Below are 23,007 nucleotides of genomic sequence, written 5' to 3'. Positions count from 1 at the left end.
AGTTATAAGAATAACATATAAAACTTGTAAAATTTGTGTTATTATGAGATATCACGAAATTAATCCATGAATGTTAATATTTCTGGTCCTAAAATGTTTTAGGATATTTTGGTTAATTTTACGGATTTTTATTGTTCATATTATACAATAATGGCATTTAAATATGATTTTATGAGTAAAAATGTCATTTTTGGTCTAAAATTAGCTATACTTCGAATTTTCAGTTGATTTTTGGATATGTTGTCACATGCAATTTTACAAGATGTGTGTAAAATAATTGGCTATAAAGAAGTCTTTTTGCATGATTTATGAATTTTTGAAGAAAAATAGCATAAATAGTGACATTATTAGTGGAAAAATTAATAAAACATAATCTATGACTTAGGAAAAACGTCTAATATTGCATTTTATTATCTTTTTCAGATCTAAAATTGAAAAGTTAGTGAAAATAATTTTTCCATGTTTTTTATGATTATTTTATTAGAAACCGATAAACCGCAACATTGTTTTTCCGGAAAAATTTCGAAATTTTTAACCTAAGATTTTGAACATTATTAGTGTCATGGTATTTTTCCAGAATGTTCATAATTTTAAATTTCAAATTTTGAATTTATTTGAAATTTTGTGATTTATTTGAAGTTTATAGCTTATTTTTGTAATTTTTGGTCCATTTATGAACAATTTTATAAAATATGGGTTAATTATGGTCAAATTATTAGTGAAGACTAAATTTTAAGTCCTAAGAGGTTAGGGTAATTAACTTATGCATAAATATGAGTTTATGTATTTTTGTGATTATAAAAATGTTGAAATCACGCAAATCCGTAAAAACCGAGTAATATACGATATTGGCTAATTAAAGGCGATTTAGCATAAAATTGAGCATGTTCATACATATTATAATGCTGCATTTTTCCTTTATGATTGTCATAATTTTAATTTATGTAATTTTGAATTATGTAATTTTACTTAGTATGGCCTTAGATTTTAATTGGTATTTCCCGAAATGTATGGGAATATCGATTCGGTTGTAATTTATTGTGATCTCGTATCACCGTTTTGTAATTTAATAGATTTATTTAATTTTAGTTACAAATGTATAATAGGAAATTATGTAATTTATTATGTAATTTTATTCATTCCGGAGTTCCCAAAGACGGATTTCTTCAAGAATGGCGATACATAAAGACGGTGTTACCTCGAGATGCGTGCCACAACCGAAGTTCAAGGGACCAATGGAGTTGGTTTCCGAATATGTAATAGTTAAATAGTTTTTCTATTTTAGGAAAGGCCATACTAGGATTTATTTATCTTTATGCTTGCATTTTATTTTATGTCACATGCATCGCTAAATCGCCATAACTAAAACATGCATCCTTATTTTATCGAGTTTATCGACCGTGTCAATTCGAATTATCGTAGTTCACCGCTTTAGTTCACTTAAAACCTGATAGATAATAAATTGACATGACCTCTCGCTAAAACAAACAATTGAGACATAGCCTTACCAAATAGTAGAAACCATGAAAACCTATTTCGCGAGGGAGTGCACTCGGCCCTACCGGGGTACAAACCTTGTTACGTAGGGGAAGTGGTTGATGAGTGTTAATCCACCGAGTTCATGTTAATGAGGGTTTCATCGGCCATAACGTGCCCAAGTTGATGTGGATTTGGATCATGGACACATTTATTCGAAATTTGGATTGAGCTCAACGGAAGTATTCGCGACCATAGTTGCATGTGTTCCGGGCTATAGATATTTATTAGAGTAATTTTATCGACCAAGAGTTCTAAAAGTAGAATCGATTAAAACGTTAATCCACCGAGTTATATTGATAAAGGTTTCATCGGCCATACCGTGCCTAAGTCGATATGAGTTTGGATCTTGGAATCATTTATCTAGTTGGGTAGAGGTCACTAGAAAAATGCATAAAACTTGTTTAAATCATACATTTTTACAAGTATTATTATTAAAACGACAATTGTTTTACTCCTTATATTTTGTTTTGTAGACCACTTCTTTTTCATAACAAATGGCAATACCAACACCAACTCCTAACGCCACACCTCTCGCTAGTTCATCATGGCTCCGATCCTTTATGGATCGATGTAAACTTGAAAAGAATGGGTCAAATTTCTCCGATTGGGATGCCCAACTCAAATTAGCCGCCGAAGGTGACGACAAGCTTCGTTACCTTACCGAGGCCTCTCCACCCGAACCCTCCACTAGGTCCACCGCGGCCACTAGGGAAGCATATGAGGCTTACCAAAAGGAGTCCGCCGCAATGAAAAATAACTTGATATTTGCGATGGAGGCGGACCTCCAAAGGAGAGCCTTTAAAATGGGCAATGCTAATGAGATTTACTCCAAACTTGTGACCATGTTTTCACAAACTCCGCGGATCGTCCAATATGAGGCGGCCGCGGCATTCTTTGATCTCGACTTGAAAGAGGGCCAAAAGGTTAGCCCTCATGTGCTCAAACTATTGGAGCTTGTCGAGACCTTGAAAATTCAAAAGGTTGAAATCCCCAAAGAACTCATCGTAGATAGGATTCTACACTCCTTGTCCAAAGTCAAGGCATATGTTCAATTCCGGGTGAATTTCAACATGCAATACAAGGATGTGTCTCTTGAGGAGTTGCACAAGTTACTTGTGCAAGCCGAGAGGGACATGGGGTTAAATGTGAACCCTCCCAAAGATGTGCTTAACATAAGCACTAAGAGTAAGGGGAAGTTCAAGAAGAATGGGAGAAAGGGCAAGAAGCTAGCTCCCACATTCACCAAAGCTTAGCCTAATGAAGCTAGAACCTCAAAAGTCAAGAAGGGTCCTCTTGACAAATGCCATTATTGTAATGGCATGGGACATTGGAAAAGAAATTGTTCCAAATACCTTGGTGATATCAAAGCTGGAAAGATCACTCCAGTAGGTAAATGACTATCCTTCTTTTATGTTTCTAATTCAACTATGGTATTATGATGCAAAGTTGTGATAATGTATCTCCCTTTTTATTGTAAATAGGGCCTCCACCAAGCAAAGACAAGGGAAAGGAAAAGCAAGCATAAGAAACCATCAAGAAGCTAGGGATAGCTTTTATGGAGCTTTGCTTTTCATTGTCTTACTTTAATTTATGTTTTGAATCTTTAGAACTTTAAGTTTCCGTGTTCGACATGGAAATGTATTTTGGATAATGGTTTGTATTTTGGATGATGGTGACTTGGTTTGCAACCCAAGTCACCCGTTTTATCATTTATCCTTTATGTTCTAAAATTTCATCTTTAAATGCTTGCTCTTAGGAACATAAGATTATTCACTTAAAGTGATCTAATAGACAAATATAATGACGGGTTGCATAATAAGTCCACATGCTTAAGGCTTGTGTATGATCATTTATAAAGCGATTTTGAGTCTATGAACTCTCTTAAAGGAATGTCAATCACCAAGTACACATATGAAATCAATAACCATTAGTCTATCTATGAGATAGTTCTCCTTATACTTCAACATCATTATTTGTGTCTCATATGCTATCTTTGAATCTATAGTGTATTTATTCTAAAGATAGAGTGGGAGAAAAATGAGGACACAACACACAAGATGAAATAAAATTGTGTACTTGTGTAAATGAAGATCTACGCAAGAGAGAATGATTTGAATGAAGGTATATCTATTTACATAGTATGCCGAATAGATGAGATCTATGGTCTCAAGTTAGTTCTATATGACTAAAGAGACCAAGTGAAATAATCATAAGAGTATATTCTCAAGATTACTACACGAGGAGACCAAAAGAAAGTTTTGGAAGAAAAATGACTAATGTAAAGTCTTAACAAGTTTTTGACTAAGTTTATGAAACATTTGACCAATAGTTTCAACCTTGAGATTTACTTAAGAGCCTAAATTAATCATAGTAACATACTAGTTATGATCGAGTTGCAAAAATTGATATACCGATATCTTCAATGGCCAAAGTTTTAACCACGCAAATGTCATTGCTTAACCTCGCTATGAAATAGTTAAACCTCCTTCCAAAAGGGTATTTACGAAGGACGTATTCTAGATATTGTTTATATTTGAATAATGACATTACTACACATCATTATGACATGAGTGTGTTGGAGATTTAAAATCTCTTTCCGTAAGGTTAAGATGAGACCACTTCAAAATAGGTATTTTGAAAGGATATGATGGGAACATATATGGTTTTATCCTAATAACTTGGCAATGCAATTTATATTTCAATTCTTGAATAAATTTCGATTGAGAAGTCAATTTCGAAATGTGTAGAATTGAGTGGGAGTTAGGAAATTCTCATGTGAAGACATGAAATTTAGTGGGAGCTATCATCCTTTGAATGTTTACAACTCATCACTCATTAAAGAATGACGAGCTAATACCTTATTTCATAAAGAAGCATTTGAGTTTTCAATTCTGGATGAAAATGGACAATGATGAATCCAATTACATCAAGGGATGTTGGATTAGTATTAAGAGATACACATCGTATCAACATTAAAGATAGGTTATTCATTTAGATAAAAATGTAATTACCATTAGCAGTCATGGTCATTCATTGAACCTATAAACGGTTGATCACTTGATTATTAGTAACTAATGTTTCCGCCATTAGAATAATCATGTACATGTCCAATTATGAATCATATGCATAAGAGCATGATGATTGATTGGTAAGCCATAATAAAAACGTCATGAATTCTCAAGTAGAATCCGATGAGCGATTTCAGTGCTTGACGGAATTCTCTATTATGTGTCAAGAGGTTGCACATATTATAGAAAATCCGAGCACATATGAGGATTTATGAGAATCCCAATTCTTTCAAGCCTAGAATGAGAAATGAGAAGTTTTGGAAAGATGCTTGGTTGAATAAAAGGTTATTCAAAAATTAATCTTTCCTAGTAAAGCTAGGACTTGTGAGAAGTGCTAAGCTAAATAATCTTGTCAATTGTTACAAGATTCTACAAAACATATACCTAGTGCATTGTGTGTGGATGGAATACTTGATCAGTACAAGTTATATTATTCATCACAAATTCGTTCGTTATGTGATAGTCGATAAGAAAGTTCTTTCAAGTTAAAGAACCGAAACCAAGGTCGGGAACCTTGATGTGTACTTGGTAAGATTCATGCTATAAGAGAGAACATGAATGCAAAGGAAATTGCAAGTGTAAGAAGTTTGAACACATGGACACATGAGATGTTAAACTTCTATTGCAATCAATAAGTGTTTACACTGACGATATACATCACAAGGTTGTAATATGATATTGACTACCCGAGAGTGATGTCGACATTTGTCGTTTGAGTTATTATTAACTCACCTTGTACATTGTTATATCCAAACGGGTTGTGGAGACAATTGAACCCCGTTAAAGTGAACGTGGATTAACATTGTATTTGCCCATAGTTACTTGTATGAGGTGACGTCTCGAAGTGACTAGAGTGTGATGCGATTGATGGCAAGTTCAAGTGCCATAGAGTCATGTGAGATGACTAGTCGACCACATAGGCAGACTGTTAGGAACATTTTGTCGGGCCTAATGACCGCTTATAGAGTTCTGGCAAATTTATATAGCCTGGTCGTGGCGAGAGCTACTATAGTATTCGAATGAGTCGATTCTTTTGACTAAAGACTATTCGCCTAAGATGACACAGTTTCAGATTAACTTTGATTTGTGTTACTACGACCTTCGTAAATGGGGTCAAATGGGCATATTTTGGGTTATGATGGCTGTGTCTAGTCGAAGGGAATGAGTGCGATAGGAATTGTCCACCCCTAGTCAGGGTTATAACAATATCTCAGGGCCACTCGAGGAGTAATGAACTGGAAATGCGTGGCCACGCACGGAAAGTATCTATGATAGATAAGTCCGGTCAATCAGTTGCTCTCCAGATCGCGGAAACCACTCTCGATATGATCACTTGCAAGTACGACCTGAAAGACACCTTGCATTGAGTGGGAGATAGTAATAGGACAAGAGAATTGGTGACGCACACTTGTCAAGGACAAGTGGGAGATTGTTGGAATATGTGTCCTCCGACAATAATGCGATCACGACTGTTGATCATGATGATCACATGTTTAAATCTCATTATAAAGAATACAATTGGGAAGTAATATTATTACTTCACAACTGGTCAACATATATCGGTAATGATTGGGGCGACTAGAGTTTGACATTACGTAGTGTGCGACGGTGGTGATGAGTTGACCCCTAGGTCATACCTATAGGGCAACACTCTTAATTGATTATTTAATTAATCGTATAACGTTACGAATTAATTAAATTATTTGAAAATTGACGGACGATTTTGGAGGTAAAATTTACGTATCAAATTAAAATGTGATTATATGAGATACGGTCTGAGTAATTGAATCGTATCATTACTCGGATGAAATTATTGTTTACAGAAACAATTAAATTTGAATGAATTATTATAAATACGATTTATAAATTGGTAAAATATTTTGGCACAAGTAATTATGAAATTACTAAGTCGATTTTTGTATGTGACGTATTTTTATTAATACGTTGATTTCAATATGTTAAAATACATAACAAATTTATGTGACATGTGACATGTGACATATTGACAATTGACAAAAATAATATGGAATCCATATTAACTAAAGTGCCGAAAATGGAGGAGTATTAGGCTTAATATTGTGTTTATATTATAAGTGGTAAACATAATGATTAAAAAGCAAGAGTAGCCATGCAACCCTATTAAACCTTGTGAAGACAAATGTGGGCATGCATTGTCTCCCCTAAACACCTCCTCCCACCCGGTTTTCCAAGAAAGAAAGGCAAGGGTTTTGTCTTATATTTTTACATATACACTACTTAGTTTTAGTTAGTGTATTATTCATTCAACTATTATCCAAAATTAAGATTTCTAGAGAGATAAAAAGCTCTCTTATTCTTCTCCATAATACCGAAATTGTTAAGTGTTCATAATAATTTTGGGTCAATTTTCTACTAGATTAATATTATACTAGTACTTATAATATTAATTTGAATTAAGAGAAAGTTTTGGGTATTAATCCTAAGGAGAGATCCTACACTTGGATCTTGTTCTTCCATCTTAGGAAAGCTCAAGAACAAAAGAAAAGGAGATTTCTTTTGTGCCCAATAAAACCGAAATCACCAATGTAAGAACATGATTTCTCCTCTATTTTATCATATTGTTTGCATGCATAAAATCCACATTTAATTTTATGACAAATTTATTAAGACATATATGAGTATGTTAGTATGTATAAAGATCTACATTTCCTTCACATAGGACTCCTTGGCGCCTTCCGATGTCAGCTCCAGTGTCTTCAAGTGATGGTTTTCAAGCTTCGATTCCTTATTCTCCACCAATGCATGCAAATGAGACAAGTTTAGGCTCGGTTTATCGTCTTTCTAATCCGTACCTTCAATTTGCACAAGACAAACCAAAGTAGACCGTTCGGGGGTATTTGTAGCTAGATGCCACGTAAATAGTACATAAATGCGTGTAAAAATGAGGTAAAAACCTTATATAAAATACACGCATCAAATCTCCCCAAACCAAACCTTTGCTTGTCCCCAAGCAAACTATGAATGCAACTAAAGACAACTAATGGAACGGGACCAATTCATCAGCTACAAATCACCCACCCAAACCAGTTTAATACAACAACTTACAAAGTGGCAAGTAGTAAGTGCAAACGAATTAAACTAATGTCTCATACTTACTGAACCGTCGACCTTGCAAGACTCAAAAATATCGGACTCTCACAGGTCGCTCATCACTCAATTTTAAGCACATGGTGAGTATATATGTAGAGGATAGAAAGAAGTAAGACACTCACCTAACTCGACCTACAAGAACATGCATGCAGTTTAACATGAATAAAGTCTCTACAACCGTACATATGCATTCCAACCAACTAATGACGAAGACACATGCCGAGGACATACATTTGGGTAAGTGAGGTACTAGAGATACATCCCAACTTCATACTCAATAAATCAATACAAATCGGTGCTATAATGCAGCACAAAACTCACTAACCACCATACAATTGTTAACTCCCCATAAGGTACGAATAGAACATGGCAGGTAAATCACAACATATTAAACTTCAGCTCATGATTTTTCATAATTTTTTCTCTTTCTCTTCCGTTTTTCTTTTTCAATTTCTTTTTCTAATTTTTTTCTTTTCCACACAAAGTTTCTTTTCCTATTTTTCTTCTTTCCATTCCCTTCAACATTTCCACCAACTTCTCAAATCGGATATATAACCAAACCGCAATGAACCATTCCAAACATCTACTGATTACTAGCTCGGCTAGGGTAGGCATAATTATAGATTGTAGCTAAACAGGACAAATAAGGCAATTTGGCTATGTGAGGCTAATGGGTAGAATGAAATAAAGGGAACTGCCTCTCCTAACATGTGTCACCATCCACAGACCGAATGCATACAGGTATCAAGAAGACCAAATTCACGCTTATGCAAATTGATGTTACATGCCTTATAGAGAGTACTACTCACATTCTATATGAAACTGGTCATGAATGTCACCAGTTTATTAAGCCCTAACCTCAGAATGTAATGTAGTTTGCCAATAAGTGAATCAAGTCTTTTCGTTTAGATGAGAAAGAAACAAAAACACGTAGATTATGCACATTACCATGCCAACGAAATGTCAAGAATATACAGGGCAAGGGTAAAGACTCAAAGTAGCGTCAAAGTTCAAACGTTCCGACTCAAAATAAACGTGAATTTTTTTTGAATTTTATGATATTTTTTCGAGTTTTTAAATACAATGATGCGTGAAAGAATAAACGTGTAAGCGGAAATGCAAGAAAACATGCAGATACAGATATGGATGCATACCTCCCCAAACCAAACCGTACAATGCCCTCACTGTACCAAAAATAGGAAAAGAAATGCAAACTAAAGAGAAAAAGATAACGGGAGACGGAAAACTTACAAGACAGCGTTAGGAGGGACCTCCCCAAACCGACCATGAATATGGGAGGTCACGGGTAGCCACGCAGTAGCTCAACAGGCAGAAAACAAAAGCTGAATCACGTAACTACTCGATCGAACATATCAGAGTGGTTCGATAGAGTGGAACGGGTGTCAAAAGAGCTCGATCGAGAAGATGTTATACTCGATCGAGAGAAGTGGATTTGCAGCATTTCGATCGAGAGCAGCAGATGATCGATCGAGTAAAATTCCAGCCACAAAGGTTCGATCGAGTAGAAAAACCACTCGAGCGACCTAAATCACCTCCAAACCGTGTAAAAAGAATATACAAGGCTGGGAGATGCGTGATAGTTCGTTGTAAAAAGAGTCTCAGGAACACAACATGAAAAGAGAAATAATTTTAAGCAAGAGTACAATAAAATAGGCCGGGTTGCCTCCCGGATAGCGCAAGTTTAAGAGGTCTCGCACGACCTTTCTGGTTTCAATTAGCTGGCTCAGCAAGATTGTCGAAGTACAAGACTTCGACACGGTTGTCTACATCATTTGCCTCGTGATAATGCTTCACGTACTGCCCATTTACTTTGAACCTATTTCCCTTAGAACCTTCTAGCTCAACAGACCCAAACTTAGTGACGGCTGTCACTGTATAAGGGCCACTCCACCTGGACTTCAGCTTGCCAGGAAATAACCGCAGTCGGGCATTAAACAGCAACACCTTCTGCCCGACATGAAATTCTCGAGGGATGATCCTTTTGTCGTGCCATCTCTTCGTCTTCTCTTTGTAGATGCGCGAGCTATCATATGAGTTAAGCCTAAACTCCTCCAGTTCATCTAGCTGCAATAGACGATTCTGATCACACAACTTAGGATCAAAGTTAAGTTCACGAATTGCCCACCAAGCTTTACATTCTAACTCAACAGGTAAATGACATGACTTCCCATAGACGAACCGATATGGTGATGCACCAATCGGTGGTTTAAAAGCAGTCCGATATGCCCATAATGTGTCTTTCAGCTTAAGGCTCCAGTCCTTCCGTGACTTAAAAACTACTTTAGCTAAGATCTCCTTAATCTCATGATTAGAAACCTCAACTTGACCACTAGTTTTGGGATGATACCCCAAACCACGCCGATGTTGAACACCAACCTTAGACAAAATAGAAGTTAATTTCTTTTCTTTAAAATGCATTCCCCCATCACTAATGACGACCCTAGAGACGCCAAATCGGGGAAATATAATCTTTTTAAACATCTTAATCACGGTCTTGGCATCACAATGGGGTGAAGCAATGGCCTCCACCCACTTAACACATAATCAACAGCTACCAAGATAAACATGTTACCTTTACTGGATGGGAAGGGTCCTTGTAAATCGATGCCCTAAGCATCAAAAACCTCGACTTCTAGGATACCATTTTGTGGCATCTCATGTCTCTTTGAAATGTTCCCTGATCTTCGGCAGGCATCACAAGCTGAAACAAAAGCCTTAGCATCAGCAAACAATGTAGGCCAGTAAAAACCAGACTGAAGCACCTTAGCCACGGTGCGCGATGGACCGTGGTGACCAATATAAGAGGATGAGTAACATTCTTCCAAGATCACTTTTGTCTCCCACTGCGGAATAAACCGTCTGTAGAGACCATCTACACATTCCTTAAATAAATAAGGGTCATCCCAGAAATACTGCTTAGCGTTATACAGAAAACGCTTCCTCTTCTGATAAGAAAGGTCAGGCGGCAGCGTGCCACTGACAACGTAATTAGCTAAATCAGCATACCAAGAATCTTGGTTAATAATAGAAGACAAAACAGCAAACAAAGAATCATCAGGAAAAGAATCATCAATAGGTAAAGAATCTTCTTCCTCTTGTTGCGACAGTCTTGACAGATGATCAGCTACAACGTTCTCAACACCTTTCTTATCTTTTATCTGCAAATCAAACTCCTGAAGAAGGAGTATCCATATCAACAGTAGTGGTTTAGCTTCCTTAATAGCAAGAAGGTGTCTCAGCGCTGCATGGTCAGTAAAAACAGTAACTTCTGACCTTATCAAATTAGAACAAAAATTTTCTAAGCATAAACCACAACTAGCAGCTCTTTTTCAGTAGTGGTGTACTTCACTAGAGCCTCATCCAGAGTTCGGCTTGCATAGTAAATTTCATTTAAAGCTTTGTATTTCCTTTGGCCTAACACTGCTCCTAGTGCATAATCACTAGCATCACACATAATCTCGAACGGTAAATCCTAGTCGGGAGGCTGTATGATTGGCGTAGATACTAAAGCTTGCTTTAAACTGTTAAAAGCAGAAAGACACTCATCAGTCTATACAAAAGGGGCATCCTTAAGCAGCAAATGTGTAAGTGGTTTAGCAATTTTTAAAAAATCGTTGATAAACCGGCGATAAAAGCCAGCATGACCGAGGAAGCTCCTCACTCCTTTAACATTAACAGGAGGAGGTAATTGCTGAATCACCTACACCTTTGCTTTGTCAATCTCAATACCCCTATCAGAAACTAAGTGCCCTAAGACAACTCCCTCGTTGACCATAAAGTGGCACTTCTCCCAGTTAAGCACAATGTTAACCTCAATGCAGCGCTGCAACACTTTATCAAGGTTAGACAGATAGTTAGCAAAATCACTTCCAGAGACATTAAAGTCGTCCATAAAGACTTCCATAATAGACTCAATATACTCGGAATATATCCCCATCATGCACCTTTGAAAGGTGACAGGGGCATTACACAAACCAAAGGGCATCCTGCGATAAGCAAAAACGCCATGAGAACAAGTAAAAGTAGTCTTCTCCTGATCATTTGGATGAATAGGGATCCGAAAGAACCCTGAGTACCCATCTAGATAACAGAAAAACTTATGAGAAGCTAACCTTTCTACCATCTTATCAATGAAAGGAAGGGGAAATTGATCTTTCTTTGTGGCGGCGTTCAGTTGTCTGTAGTCTATACACATCCACCAGCCAGTTACTACTCTAGTAGGTATTAACTCGTTTTTGTCATTCTTGACCATAGTAGTCCCTCCTTTCTTAGGAACTACCTAAACTAGACTCACCCACTTAGAATGACCAACAGAATAGATAATACCTACGTCAAGCAGCTTCATTACCTCAGCCATCACAACATCTTGTATCTTTTGGTTCAGCCGGCACTAACCCTGTCTGCAAGGTTTGTGATCCTCCTCAAGCTCAATCCTGTGCATACAGATATCGGGACTAATCCCCTTAATGTCATCCAAGAATAACCCATAGCTTTTCTGTTTTTCTTAAGCACAGCTAACAAAGCAGTTAGCTGATCATCGTCAAGCTTAGCACTAACAATAACTAGATATTGCTATGTATCATCTAAGAAAGCATATTTAAGATGCGAAGGGAGAGGCTTACGCTCAGGAACCTTTACCTCTTTGGCGCAAAGAGTACTAATCATCTGTTCCACTCTCTCTCTCTTTCAGCGTCGATGAGTTCACGCTCATCTAAAGCAGCTTCAAGCAAGTCCAACACAGCGTCATTGTTATCTGGGTTATCTGCACACTCATCCAAAAGCATTTGGGCTTCTAGTGGGTCCTTTGTAAAAGAACCCGACCAGAAGTCATAAACAGATGGGTCAACAATATCAAAAGAATAGCATGTATCCTCTATCATTGGCCGAGCTAAAGTACTAGGCAGACTGAAAGTAATCGCGCCGTCCCCTGCTGCAAGAGTCAAACGCCCTTGTTTGACATCAATAATGGCCCCAGCTCTAGATAAGAACGGTCTTCCTAGTATAATTGGGGTTCGGGTATCCTCAGCTATATCTAAAACAATAAAGTCCACTAGTATAAAGAACTTGCCTACTTTCACAGGCACGTCCTCTAAGATACCCAAGGGTCGGCTTACAGATCTATCAGCCATTTGTAATGTGATATTAGTCATTTTAAGGTGACCCATATTAAGCTTTTTGCAGATAGAAAAGGGCATGACACTGACGCTGGCTCCTAAATCACAAAGAGCCTTGTCTATTACTTCATTGCCTATGGTACAGGTAATAGAGAAACTACCCGGGTCTTTCATTTTAGGCGGAGCTTTATTTAAAAGTTAATTACTAGACTATTCCATAAATGCAACAGTCTCAAATTCACTTAGCTCTCTCTTACGCGTCACAATATATTTTATAATTTAGCGTAAGTAGGTACTTGGGTAATAAGTTCTGTAAAAGGGAGAGTTACCTGGAGGTTCTTGACAACGTCCACAAACTTAACGTACTGTCGCTCAACCTTGGCATCCTTCAGACGTCCTGGATAGGGTACTCTGGTAGCAATGAGTGGACCCGCGACTTTTTCTTTACCTTTATCAACACGTGACGCCTTCACAGCAGGAGAAGATGACACGGTAGCGGAATTAGATATTATATTTGAAGCTCCGCTGGTTCTGGCAGTCGATCGAACAGTTTCTTCACTCGATCGAATGGTTTTGTCAGGAGAATCACTCGATCGAGGTATTTGAACCTCTCGATCGAGTTCTTGAATTTCTGGTTATGTCGATCGAGTCCCAGAATCACTCGATCGAATGGTTTTATCTGCCAGATTACTCGATCTAGAGGAATCAAATCCTCGATCGAAGTTTGTGAAATGGGCACCTCTCGATCGAGTGGGAATTATACTCGATCGAGTAATAGGAGGGGTTAAGTCACTCGATCGAACAGGAATTTCATTCGATCGAGCTGTAGGACGATATTCAGTAGGGATTTCGTCAATTAGCTCTTCCAACTCGTCATCCGGGGTACTATCAGCTGTCATAACCCCGTCTTCCGGCATCTTCGGTCCATCATAAGTAAGACAGCTTCGGAGATTATTAGCGTTGATTGGGTCACATGGAGGTGGTTGATTCGCTTGGTTTTGTGCAAGTGTTAGACGCGCAACTTGCTCTCTTAGTTCAGATATGGCGGTGTTATACTTGTCGCATTTCTTCACCAGCTTTTGCATTAAGTTCAAAACCAAGGATTTCAGTTCAGCTAGCTTCCCATCTGTAGAGAGCGAATCTGGTTGCGGCACTGGAGTAGGAGGGCTAGAGAGACTTTTTGTTGTCAAATCCTCATAAAGCTTGGAGAATGGTACCCCTTGCTTGTATTTTAGATAAGCAATGACACGTTCCACATCCGTCAAACAACCAATAGGGTCATGCCCCTCCATACCGAATCTACCACACACTATCACATGCTCAGTAATAGCACAAACTTGTTCGTGCTCACCCATAGCCTGTATAATCTCCGGACTACATAGCCTTCCGCTAGGACTTTCCACCTCAGCTACTACCAACTCGTTCACATGCCTACCTCCTCGGGGATTTCCATATTCGGCAACATGAATGGCCATTTCTTCAATAAGATGCCATCCTTTATCATCCTCCACATTCTTCTGAAACCTTTCCTTGGCTGCATTATCAAGAATAGCCCTCTGGTCCAGATATAACCCATTATAGAATTGGGTGCATAGGAACCATCGCTTGAAACCATGATGTGGTACAGAAAGGAAGACCTTCTTGAACCTAATCTAAGCCCCATTAAATTCTTAAGTAGGTAGTTGCTCAAATGCAGTAATTTGAGCTCTCAACGCATTAGTGCGCTGTGGTGGGAAATATCGCCTGTAAAAGGCTAAGGCAAGGGAATTCCGATCGATTACACCCCACTTCCTTGTCTAAATCTCTCAACCATTCTCGGGCATCATCAGTCAAGGAAAAAGGGAAAAGAACTCCCTTTACTCTGTCTTGCGTTACCCCAGCAGCTAGAGGAATGGTGGAGCAGTACTCTGTAAATAGCTCTATATACTTGCAAGGATCTTCTCCAGGTACCCCCCCTGAAGAGATTTCTCTCAACCAGCTGTATATATGAGGGGTGGATTCCAAAATTCCCCGAATCAGTAGTGGGTAACAAGAAACCTTTTGGAAGTGAATCCACCGTAGGCTCTGAATGGCTGGCTATATTCGGCATCCTAGCAGATAGAATTTACAGTGAAGCCAGTACGACAATGTTCTCTTCTAGAACACATATCCTGCAAAACTAATCAAGAACTTGCAAAAATATGAGATAAGTCTCAAGGAATAAATTCCTTGAGACGAGAGACAAACTTAATAGAAGCAACAAAATTACGCCACCTCCCCGGCAACGGCGCCAAAATTTGATACCGTCGTCAGGTACCAAAAATAAATACCTAGATACAACTAACATAAGTTAGCAGCAAGTAGGGTCGATCTCCACAGGGAGATGGGAAAATGTTAGCCTTAATTAAGTTCGTCTAGGTAACCAGTTCTGGGGGTTTAAGTTGTATGTTCTATTCTAATGAGGGTAAGGAAAAGAAAGAAAACTAGAGAGTGAGGATCAAACAAGCAGGGGAAGAGTAGCTAAGACAGTTGGTTCACCATGATTCGCTAGTCATGCAATCTAGGTCTCAGATCAATGCAAGTATAGTCTATGGGGCAACGAATATCTCCTTCTGGTCTCAATTCGCACTAAAGCACAAATTGTTTAGCTTCCACCCTCACTAAGTGCCCTAATGTTCGCTACAAGTCTCACCCTTTCCAATCATCCGATCTAGGTCGAGGTTTACTGTAATATGTTGGCTAACTGCATCGACTCAATTAGGTAAAAACAATTAACAGCAGCGATTAACAACATAGGCTAAACTAGCATTAAACCTAGTAATTCAATTTACACTTTCCTTAGAATCATGGCTCCTCTATGTCTCAGCAAGGGAGATTAGCTATGCATAATTATCGGGGTAACAACAATCGCACATAAGGAAGAGAAATTCAACATGATAACAAGGCGATGAAAGGATTGAATAAAAGTAATTGCAAGTAAAAAGGAGAAAGAAATAAAAATCAATAAATTATTAAGATTAAGAAATAAAGGAGAGTAATAATACCGATTACAAGTTTACGATCCAAGCAATAGTTCTAGAGTAAGAGTATGAGAGAGTGGGAGAGAGAGATGTCGCAGTTAAGGGAGAAAGAAGAAGTAATATCATGTACTCCTTAACCTAACTTAAATCCTAATTACAAAGCCCAACACGAAATAAGGTAAAAACACGCATACAAGGTAAAACCTCTCGATCGAGGAGAATGAAACCACTCGATCAAGGACATATCCAGCAATTCCTCTCGATCGAACATGAAAGGGGTTCGATCGAGAACTTCTTGTATCTGCCCTATCGATCGAGCATTAGAACAATTCGATCGAGTGAATCTTCGACGGATAAAGCATTCTATGGACTAAATAGTTAGTCGATCGAGCTATATTAGCACATAGGACTCCTTGGCGCCTTCCGATGTCAGCTCCAGCGTCTTCAAGTGATGGTTTTCAAGCTCTGATTCCTTATTATTCACCAATGCATGCAAATGAGACAAGTTTAGGCTCGGTTTATCTTCTTTCTGGTCCGTACCTGCAATTTGCACAAGACAAACCAAAGTAGACCATTCGGGGCTATTTGTAGCTAGATGTCACGTAAATAGTACAGAAATGCGTGTAAAAATGAGGTAAAAACCTTATATAAAATACACGCATCAGCAGCTTCAGATGTTGCAATGTACTCAGCCTTCGTTGTAGAATCCGCAACAACTGGTTCTTTGAAACTTCTCCAACTAACGGCACCACCATTGATCATAAAAACAAAGCCACCCTGGGACTTCAAATCATCCCTGTCAGTTTGGAAGCTCGAGTCGGTGTAACCCTTCACACTTAGCTCGGTATCACCTCCAAACACCAAGAATAAATACTTAGTCCTTCTCATGTACTTAAGGATATTCTTGACAGCTACCCAGTGACTCTCACCTGGTTTGTCTTGATATCTACTTGTCATGCTTAAAGCATATGAAACATCGGGACGAGTGCATATCATGCCATACATGATTGATCCAACAGCGGAAGCATAAGGGATCGATTTCATGCGTTCAACATCTTCAAGCTCAGTGGGTGACTAAGACTTGCTCAAGGTAATTCCACTACCCATTGGAATCAAACCCCTTTTGAAATTTTCCATGTTAAAACGTCGAAGAATCATATCAACATAAGATTCTTGACTTAATGCCAATATCATTTTCGATCTATCTCTATACATTCGGATACCTAATATGTGTTGTGCTTCTCCTAAATCTTTTATCTGGAAATGATTTCCCAACCACCCCTTCGCAGAGGTAAGCATAGGTACATCATTTTCAATGAGTAGTATGTCACCCACATACAAGATAAGGAAGACGACATTGCTTCCACTGAATTTCATGTATAAACATGGTTCCTCGACACTTCGGATAAAACCATTCTCTTTTATCACATGATTTAAATGATGATTCCAGCTTCTTGATGCTTTCTTAAGACCATAAATGGATCGCTTAAACTTGCATACCTTGTTAGGATTTTTCGCATTTACAAAACCCTTTAGTTGCAACATGTACACTTCCTCCTCTAAATACGCATTTAGGAAGGCGGTTTTTGCATCCATTTGCCATATTTCATAATCATGAAATGCGGCAATCGCTAACATAATCCGAATAGATCTAAGCATGGCCACGGGGCAAAAGTTTCATCATAGTGTAAACCATGAATTTGGGTGAAACCTTTTGTCACTAACCTCGCTTTTTAGACATCATCATGTCCTTCTATGCCATTATTTATCATAAAGAACCATTTGCATTGGAGAGATTTTACACCTTGAGGCAAATTAACCAAGTCCCAAACTTGATTTTCATGCATAAAATTTATTTCGGATTGCATGGCTTCTTGCCATAAAGTTGAATTTGGACTAGAGATTGCGGCTTTGTAGGTTTCAAGTTCGTCACTTTCTAAAAGTAACACGTCTAAGTTGCCATCTTCCTCGATAATACCTATGTATCTATCAGGTTAGCGACTGACTCTCTCTGACCTCCTAGTTCGGAAGGAACAACGTTCGGCATAGACGAGGAAGGAACATCTTCTTGCGTCCTCTCTTCCGTTTGTGGCTCTTGAACTTCATCAAGTTCAAATTTTCTCCCACTCTATCTTCTAGAAATAAACTCATTTTCTAAGAAGACAGCCTCACGAGCCTAAAACACTTTGTTCTCGTGACGGATGTAGAAGTAAAAGCCATATGTTTCTTTTACATAACCTATAAATGTACACATTTGAGATATTGGGGCTAGCTTATTGTCAGTCTTAACTTTGACATAAGCATCACAACCCCAAATCTTAAGATAAGACAAATTAGGGACCTTCCCTTTCCACATCTCATATGGAGTCTTCTCGGTTGCTTTAGTTGGGCTACGATTGAGTGAGTGAAAGGCCGATTGAAGAGCAAATCCCAAGAAGGAATCAAGTAAATAAGAATGACTCATCATAGATCGAACCATATCAAGTAAGGTTCGCTTTTTCCTCTCGACAACACCATTTAGTTGTGGTGTACCAGGTGGAGTGAGTTGTTACACAATGCCACATCCCTTCAAGTGTGAATCAAATTCATTACGAAGATATTCACCACCACGATCAGATCGAAGTGCTTTAATCTTCTTGTTCAATTGGTTCTCTACTTCATTTTGAAATTCCATGAATTTATCGAAAACTTCACTTTTAAACTTGATTAAGTAGACATACCCATATCTACTTAAGTCATCGGTAAAAGTGACGAAGTAGTCATAATTTCCTCTAGAGGTGATAGTCATTGGTCCACATACATCGGTGTGTATTAGACCCCATAGATCACTTGCTCGTGTCCCTTTACTAATAAAAGAATTACAAGTCATTTTTCCTAGAAGACATGATTCACATATACCAAATGATTGAAAATCAAATGATTTAATTACACTAGTCGACACTAGTGTTTTAATGCGTTTTTCAATTTTGTGACCTAATCGACAATGCCAAATGTATAAATCATTTGGGTCACTTATTTTGAGTCATTTTGATTGCATGTTATAGATATCTTTGCTTGAGCTAGAAGTTTCAAGAACATAAATGCCATTAATTGAAGTGGCTTGGCCTATGGCCAAGTCATTTCTAGAAATTACACAACAATTGTTCTTAATAGCAAAAGAAAAACCCTCCATGTCTAACATGGCAACGGAAATGATGTTCTTAGATAAAGAAGGTACAAAATAACAATTATGTAAGTACAACTCAAAGCCATTAGCTAAAACAAGTACATATGTCCCCTTTGAAGTGGCGGCTACCCTAGCTCTATTTCCAAGTCGGAGATCTACATCACCCTTGTTTAGCTTTTCCACGTCTCTAAGCCCCTGTAAATTATTACAAAGGTGAGAACCACATCCAGTATCCAATACCCATGTTGAGGTGGAAGTAAGATTTATATCGATAACAAAGATTTCGTAAGAAACATTACCAACTGGAGTGATGAGTCCAATTTTAATATCTCACAAATACTTGGGGCAATTGCGTTTCTAATGGCCTAGGTCATGACAATAATGTCACTTTTCGAATGGTTGGACACCCTTCTTCGGTTTGGTAGTGGTAGTCCCACTAGCCACTTCCTTTTCAATTATAAACATGGGTTCATTTCCCTTCCTAACTTTCCTTTTAAACTTCTCATTACTCCCTTTAATAAGGATATTTGTCCTTGAACTCCCACTCAACTCCTAATTATCCTTTGTTTTATCAAAACAAGGAAGTAATAGAAGTAATGTTGTCATCTTCATGAGATTCATTATTTGAAGGCAAAATTATTGGAGTGGGAGGAGTTGAAGTTGTGAGATAGCAAAGATACCCATCTTCACCAATGCTAAAGCGTAATTCTCTAATCGAATTGAGATCGTGGAGGGAGCATTTACATCAAATGATTTAAACCAAGTATCAATGGTAATAGGTGAAGGAGAATTAGATGAATCCATAGCGGTATATCAAGATAACTACAAAACAGAGATGAAGGAAATAATTAACATTTATCGTTTCACTTGCAAACATTTTAACAAGATTTAAAAGTATGCATTTATATAATGACCTCGCACCTAAATTATATAAATGATTCCGAGATCCATCTTTACAAAAACATGGGCACGGAAAACCGATACATCCCATACTTGCATAAATTTGGTGAATTAACTCTTTAATTGATTCTACTATAGAATTCTCTGTCGATGTATTTCATAAATTCCATCTCTAGCCCCGGACCATAAGACTAGTCTTTATATCCCGTTGAGTCCAACCAAATTTCGCGTTTGATAACGTTTTATTACCCCATTTACCCAATGAAAAATGAAAGTACCACGGGGAACCGAATCTACCCCAAATGTCAAAGGGATTCATGAGTCCTACTATTTGGTAAGGCTAATCTCAATTCTAAATATGTGTGAGGTCTTGTCGATTTATTATCTATCATCTTTAAGTGAACTAATTTGATGAATACTCGATAATTATAATTGGAAATAGTCCATAAGACGACTAAATATGCATGTAAAGTTATGGCAATTTGGCAATACATGCAAACATATGAAGCAAGCAAATAAAGAAAAAGAATGCCGGTTCGTCGGTTTTGTTAATCGTTGTCAAAAGTTACCTCGACCAAAACAATATTTATAACTTCACAAACTACTCTACTATTAGTAAAGAGGTAAGTAAAGATCGGATCCCAAGGGACGGGTATTGATGTAGGATTTTCGATTGCAAATGGTCGTGTTTAAGGGTGTCACAATTTGGGTTGAGGTAGGAGATCAATGAATGTAAATAAAGTAATGAAAGCAAGCAAGATAATTAAAATGAGATGGAAACAATTGATTAAAAGCACTAGGGTGTCATGGGTTCATAGGGGATTCATGGGATTTGATCATACAAACATGTCTTCTACTAGATTCAAGCATTTATTGTTGTGATGGGATCGAGTTAGTGTATATCTTACAATCCCTTGGAAGGTTTGGGTACCGGAGCCAAATCGATTAGATTGTACAACACCTACAAGTCGACTTAATCCTCCCTATCCAACTATATGCATGGTCTAATGAGACTCGAGTTGGTAAGTGATGGGTAAAAAATGCAAGGATTCATAGGCTCGCATTTCATCAAACATAACATGTGCATTAGTTGAAATCACAACAAGCAAGCAAATTAATTATGAAAGCATATTAGATTAAGCATGAATAAATCCCCATGTTGGTTTCCCCTAATTCCCCATTAACCCTAGTTAAGGAAACTACTCACTCATTATCAAGTTTAACATGCTAACAAGGTTGTCAATCATACTAGCAAGGAAAAACATGATGAACAAATGAAGATGATTAACAATAATTAAAAAGGATTAAGAGAGAATTATACTTAAAGATGATTCCAAATAATAAAGAAAAGAATAATAGAAGTATTTGATGATTGATGGAAGGTTGTCAATCCTCCAAATAAACCCCAAATAATCTTCAATTACTCAAAATAAATGATGAACAATAGAGAAATTAAGCAAAGATTAAGAAATGAGATTTGTATTAATTCTAAATTAAGAGTTGATTACAAGATTAAGATTAGATTTTGAATGCATAAGAAGAATATGATAATCCAATTAGTACAATGGGGTATTTATACTAAGGATTAGGTTTATAAATTAGGGTTACTAAGGGATTAAATGACGATTAAGACCCTTAAGAAAACCTGAGGAAGTTCTCCTCTCGAAGAAGATGCGCATATCCGTTTTCATAGTCTTCAAGAAATATGCTCGTCCCGAGTGTCTTGGCTGAGGGACGGTTTGCACTAAAGAGGAATCCGAGCGGATTGGGGAAGGCCACACTCGGCTCATCAGGTACCAAGACGAGCATCTTGGTCGCGGGACGCTCGGATTGTGGCAAGGCTGGACGCTCGTCCCGAGCACTGCGACGATCGGATTGCTGGGCAGTCACTTCTTCTTTTCTTCCTTCAACAATCCTTAAGGATCTTGTTGGAGATGCAAGGATCCTTTCATCATTGCCGAATTTACTTTATTATCTACATAGGCCTAATAGCATTGTCTTCCCTTTGATGCTTGGTCATTGAATTCGATCAATTTAGCTCCATTTTGCCATGAAAATGCAAGGTTCTTACTCCTTTCCTACCAAGGGATCGAAACCTCAAAGAATATCCAAAATGAAAGACTAAAGATAGTAAATGACCCAATTATGCACTAAAAAGCATAGGAACGAGGCTAATTCAGGGACTAAATATGCTCAAATATGAGTCACATCAAATATCCCCAAACTGAACCTTTGCTCGTCCCGAGTAAAGAGGTGACAAAAACTAGGACCTTTATTCGAACTAACCTACTAATATAGTCGATGTGAGACAGTTAGCGGGTCTCACTCCGCCCCTTCAACTCACAACAAGACAACCATGAGGTAGGATGCCTTCTTGTAAGGCAAGGTAGGGCTTGCCAAAATGGCGATACATCCAATCATTTAAGCACACAAAAAAAGTAATGGATGCATCTACAAAAATGAATAGCCACTTTCCTCATCTAAGTGGCGAAAATTATCTAAAGGGGAAGCAATCTAAGGGTACACATTCCATCATAGATACGGTTTCTTCAAACTACTAAGCCTAGAAGGATACCAATAAATCACCTCCAAGTTGTGTCAAGCTAGGGTACCTTTGTCCTCAATCGTTAAATGCTTTTGTCAAGAATAGACTCCCTATGGTGTTAGAAATACTGGAGGATCGCGGAATTCCCCTTCTTGCCTAGACAAGAAGAAGGGTCGTCCCCTCTCTACCATGCACAAAAGTGGATACGATGGAAGAAGGGATTGATAGTACTTTGAGTTTCATGGGGGAGTTTTCTTTTGTTATTGTTTTTCCCCCCAATTTCTTGTGGCATTTGACATTTTGAGAACTTTCTTTGCCATTTCTTTTGATGTTTGGCATTTTCAACACTTGACAATTTCAACTTTTTCTTGCATTTCTTTTTCAACATTTTCAAAGCTATCCCATTTGTAGGGAGGGTGCTTATATTTGAACCTTTAGGAGTCTATGTTTGCTCTTCCTTTCATTTGATACAATTTGCAAACTTTTTGACTTTTCATTTCATTTCTTGAACTCAAATTTGAACAAT

The sequence above is a fragment of the Silene latifolia genome, chromosome X (assembly GCF_048544455.1).
Source record: "Silene latifolia isolate original U9 population chromosome X, ASM4854445v1, whole genome shotgun sequence".
Classification (NCBI taxonomy): Eukaryota; Viridiplantae; Streptophyta; class Magnoliopsida; order Caryophyllales; family Caryophyllaceae; genus Silene; species Silene latifolia.
The sequence above is the reverse complement of the archived record's forward strand: the minus strand, read 5'-3'. Positions refer to the sequence as shown.